The following is a 5,536-nucleotide window of genomic DNA, read 5'->3' on the forward strand; positions in this document are numbered from 1 at the left end:
GAGCGAAGGAGGAAGACGTTATTTTTGATCTCGTTAAAACATTTGCTTACGAAACATTAATCGCATTCATGCCAAATGGACAAAAAATGAAAAATAAAATGACTTCCTGTGTGCTTGCGGGATAATCTGAGGGGGCAAAGTGTACTAGGGCATTTCTGGTTTACCTTGATGATGTGGAAGAGAGTCCAGTATTTCGTCTGATCTTTTTTTTGTCCTTTCTTTTTACCCATTAAAACTCTGATAGGTTTGTAGCACGACACTTTGCTACTGCGCTGAAATGTCTTGCGGTAAGAGCTCTGCCCCGAGGAAGAGGGGAGGGAGGAGGGAAGAAAAAGGTGGGGAAGGTAGGGGGCGAGAGGGAGGAAGAGGGGGAGGAGGAGAAGGAGAGGGAAGAGGAGGAGGAGGAGAAGGAGGAGGAGGAACAGGAGGAGGAACAGGAGGAGGAAGAACAAGAGGTTGTGGAGGAGTATTAGGAGAAGTAGAAGGTAGGAGAAGGAGGAGGAAGATGCAGAGGATGAGGAGGATGAGGAGGAAGAGGAGGAAGGGGAGGAGTATGAGGAGGAGGTGGAGAAAGTGGAGGAGATAGAGGAGGAGGAGAAGAAGAAGGAGGGAGAGGAGGAACGAAGAGGAGTTGATAGAAGAAGCAGACGAAGACGAGGAGGAGGGACCGAAAGAAAAGAAGGAAATAGAAATAGCGAGCTAGAGAGAAAGAGAGAGGAGATTTTAGCTGAATATTGAAATATGGAGAGAGACAGAAAATGCCGAAAGGAAAAGGGAACGAGGTGACAGACACATGAAAAGACACCGTCAATGCCGCAGTTTTCTCATGGTACTCCCAGTCAACCCACGAGGTTTTATTGCTGCTGTACTCGGAAGGTCAAAGGTCATCAGACATAAGGAAAAAACGTCGCTCTGATCGTCACTTTATACCTAACGCTTTCTTACTTTTACTCCTTCTTACTTTCTTCTCTTCTCCCTCCCTTTTCCCCTCTTTCTCTGCCTGTATGTTTATCTTTCTTAATGTTTTCAGTTCTCTCTCTCTCTCTCTCTCTCTCTCTCTCTCTCTCTCTCTTTCTCTCTCTCTCTCTCCTTCCCTCCTTCCCTCCCTCCTTCCTTCCTTCCCTCCCTCCCTCCTTCCTTCCCACCCTCCCTCCTTCCCTCCCTCCCTCCTTCCGTAGCTCCCTCCCTCCTTTCTTCCTTCCCTCCCTCCTTTCTTCCTTCCCTCCCTCCTTCCTTAGTCTTCCCTTCCTCCCTCCTTCCTTCCTTCCCTCCCTCCCTCCCCCTTCCTTCCCTCTCTCCATCCCTCCTTCCTTCCCTCCATCCCTCCCTCCCTCCTTCCCTCCCTCCCTCCTTCCTTCGCTCCCTCCCTCCTTCCTTCCTTCCCTCCCTCCCTCCCTCCTTCTTTCCTTCCCTCCCTCCCTCCCTCCTTCCTTCCTTCCCTCCCTCCCTCCTTCCCACTCTCTATCCCTCTTTCCTCTCTCTTTCTTTTTCATTATCTATCTATCTTTACGTTTGTCTGCCACTCCGAGCAGGTAAGACAAGACACAAACACCTACGCGACAGTGCATCAACGCGTGAATGCAATTTCATCATATGCAATGTTGCACAAAACTTGGTGACCTCACGCAGCTTCTGACCATGTACTTGCAAAGGGGAGGAGATTGAGAATAAAGTGAAAAGGGAAGAAGAGAGGGAGAGACGGAGAGAAGTGGGGAGATAGAAAATTAGGGATATAGAGACAGACAGAATGACAGAGAGATAGACGGAAGGGTAGATAGGTAGATAGATAGATAGAATGAGTGAGTGACTGAGAGAAAGAGAGAGAGAGAGAGAGAGAGAGAGAGAGAGAGAGAGAGAGAGAGAGAGAGAGAGAGAGAGAGAGAGAGAGAGAGAGAGAGAGAGAGAGAGGAGAGAGAGAGAGAGAGAGAGAGAGAGAGAGAGAGAGAGAGAGAGAGAGAGAGAGAGAGAGAGAGAGAACCTTGAGCAAGGAATAAATACCAAAAGAAAGGTTAGAAATTCAGAAGCCGACTAAGGGAGACGCATGGATACCATTTAAGCCACGCCTGTTGACACCTGCGTTCTCCTGTCCCCTGTTCCTACTCTCTTTCCCTTTCTTCCTTCCCCTTTTCCTACCATCCTCCCTTTTATTCTCTCTTTCCCTTTCTTCCCCTTCCCATTTCCTTATTTTTGCCTTTCCTTCTCCCTTTTCCTCTTCTTCTCTCTTTCCTTCACCTTCTCCTACTTTCCCCTTCCTTATCTTCCTCCTCCTCCTTCTTTCCTCCCTTCTTCTCTCTTTCCCTCCCCCTTTCGTCTTCCTCTTCTTCCACCTCCTCCCCCGTCCCTTCACATCTCCTCCTCTCCCCCTCCCTTCCTCCTTCAGCCTCCATCTACTCCTCCCTTCCCTTTCCTCCTTCATTCGCCACCTCTCCCTACTTCCTCCTCTTCCGCCTCTTCCTCCCTTGCCCTTCCTCCTCTGCCTCCTCCTTCTGCTCCCTCCTACTCCCATCTCTCCCCCCCTCCCCCTCCATTCTTCCTTCTTCCTCCATCTCCTCCCCCCTCCCCCTTATTCCTCCCTTCCCCTTCCTCCTTCTCCCTTCCCCCTCCATCTCCTCCCCCCTCCCCCTTATTCCTCCCTTCCCCTTCCTCCTTCTCCCTTCCCCTTCCTCCTCAACTTCCTCCTCTCTTTTCCTTCCTCCTCCCATTCCCTTTTGTTCTCCACCTCCTCCTCCCTTTCCCTTTGTCCTCCACCTCCTCCTCCCTTCCCCTCCCTCCTTCCTTCCCTTTCCTCTTCCCCTCCCCTTCCTCCTCCGCCTCACTTCCCTTCCGCTACGAGTATATCACGACCCTCGCCCCTCAGATGCCCCAGCGCCCTAACCCGGACAGAGGCAGCGGCCCTCGCTCGGGCATATGACCTTTCCTGTTTGTTTTTTTCCGCTCTGGCCATTTTAGGCGCGAGTTAGACCTACCGAGTGAAAATTTATTGAACTAATTAGCGAGTGTTAGTGGAGGAGGGGAAGGTAGAGGGATTGAAGGACGGATGAGGGGGGAGGGAGGGATTAAGTGGAAAGGGAGGGGGAAGGGGGGAGGGAAGGGGAAGAGGAAGGGAGGGGAAGGGGGGAGGGAAGGGGAAGAGGAAGGGAGGGGAAAGGGGAAGGGAGGGGGTGGGGGGAAGGGAAGGGGAAGAGGAAATGAGGGGAAAAGGCGAAGGGAGGGGGAAGGGAGGGGAGGGATAGATAAAAAGAGAAGGGAGGGGGAAGGGGAAGGGGGGAAGGAAGGGGAAGGGGGACGGGAAGGGGAAGGGGGGAAGGAGGAAAGGGGAAGGGATAGGGAAGGGAAGGGAAAGCAAGTAAGGGAACGATAAAGTAGAAAGGAAAGAGGAAAGGGGGAAAGGAGGGGGGAGGGAAGGTGAAGGGGGAAAGGGAGGGGGAGGGGGAGGGGGAAGGGAAGGGGAAAGGGAGGGGGAATTCGCACAAACACGTTAATGGAAAACATACCATTAAGGAACATTAGTGGTGAAAGCGGCGGGGATAAAACAAAGGTCAGTTATAAGTCAAAGATTAACTGAATCTTTACACCATTTACTGTACAGTCTTTACGTGTTGACTACCACTGCCTCTTTTTTTTTCTCTCTCTCTCTCCCCTAGCTCACTGGCAGCACGTTATTGCATTTGTGTTTTATTTATTCTTTTTTTTTTTTTTTTTTTGGTTAGGGGACACGGACAAGTTATCACGGACAGTCCAAGGGTGTGTCCTGGTAAGTCACGCCCGCGCGTTTGTCCTCCCAATGTACACACGGGAAGAGGGGGCGGAGGGGGAGAAGGGGGAGGAGGAGGAGGAGGAGAGAGGAAATGGAAGGAAGGGGAGAGGAGAGGATATTTAGGAGAAGGAGAAGAGGGAGGAGGAGGAGGAGGAGGAGGAGGAGAGAGGAAATGGAAAGAAGGGGAGAGGAGAGGATATGGAGGAGAAGGAGAAGAGGGAGGAGGAGGAGGAGGAGAGAGGAAATGGAAAGAAGGGGAGAGGAGAGGATATGGAGGAGAAGGAGAAGAGGGAGGAGGAGGAGGAGGAGAGAGGAAATGGAAGGAAGGGGAGAGGAGAGGATATTTAGGAGAAGGAGAAGAGGGAGGAGGAGGAGGAGGAGGAGGAGAGAGGAAATGGAAAGAAGGGGAGAGGAGAGGATATGGAGGAGAAGGAGAAGAGGGAGGAGGAGGAGGAGGAGAGAGGAAATGGAAAGAAGGGGAGAGGGGAGGATATGGAGGAGAAGGAGGAGGAGGAGGAGGAGGAGAGAGGAAATGGAAAGAAGGGGAGAGGAGAGGATATGAAGGAGAAGGAGAAGAGGGAGGAGGAGGAGGAGGAGAGAGGAAATGGAAAGAAGGGGAGAGGGGAGGATATGGAGGAGAAGGAGGAGGAGGAGAAAGGAAATGGAAAGAAAGGAAGAGGAGAGGATATGGAAGAGGAATAGGATGAGGAAGAGTTGAGGAAGAAGAGGAAGAAGAAGAAGAGGAGGAGGAGGAGGAGGAGGAGGAGAGAGGAAACGGAAAGAGGGGAAGGGGGAGGAGTAGGAGGAGGAGGAAGAGAGAGGAAATGGAAAGAAGGGGGAATAGGATGGGGAAGAGGAGGAGGAGGAGGAGGAGGAGGAGGAGAGGAGGAGGAGTTGGAGGAGGAGGAGGAGTTGGAGGAGGAGGAGGAGGAAGAGGAGGGGGAGGAGGAGGAGGAGGAGGAGGAGCAGGAGGCACGGGCGGAGGTGCGGGCGGAGGTGCGGGCGGCACGGACGGGGGCGTAAGGGAGGGGCGCGGCATTGATACAACGAAAAGGTCTTCTCTCTAACCCTAAGGTCTGTCGCAAGAGTCCTTTTGTTCCGTATCTCCCAGCTACCTCCAACGCAGCTCCAAAATCCCTCTTAAATACGACGCAAATTCCTTTCTCCGCTCGATAAAGGGTACTGCTTCAGTCTCTCCACTTCAATAGATCGCTGCTGATATTTAAATCTTCTTAAATGTAAATGACAGAAGAAAGAAGGCAAGAAAAAGGTCTTACACGTAACATGACCTGTTCAAAACATGCCCTTTATCGGACGATGGGTATAAATACACTGCACTTTCAAGGCGACACAAGATCAAGCCGCCACGGAAATGACGGTCGTGTTATAACTTCGCCAGATCAAAGGGCGATTTATCTGAATGGCGTAACTGAGGAAGGATTTCAGTTCTGTTGTAATTTGAATTATTATTTTCGATTAATTATTAAAGAAGGCGATATAATAATTCTAGAGAGAGAGAGATAGAGATAGATAGATATATAGATAGTAGATAGATAGATAGTAGAGAGAGAGAGAGAAAAAGAGAGAGAGAGAGAGAGAGGGCGAGAAAAGAGAGATAAAAAAAGAGGAGAGAGAGAGAGAGAATGAAGAGAGGGAGAGAGAGAGAGAGAATAAGAGAGGGAGAGAGAGAGAAGAGAAATGAGAGGAAGGGGTGAGTGTGGAGAGATAGAGAGAGAGAGAAAGAGTAGGGGAGAGGGAAAGGGAAGGAGAGGGAGAGGG

The sequence above is a fragment of the Penaeus chinensis genome, chromosome 31, assembly GCF_019202785.1.
Source record: "Penaeus chinensis breed Huanghai No. 1 chromosome 31, ASM1920278v2, whole genome shotgun sequence".
NCBI lineage: Eukaryota > Metazoa > Arthropoda > Malacostraca > Decapoda > Penaeidae > Penaeus > Penaeus chinensis.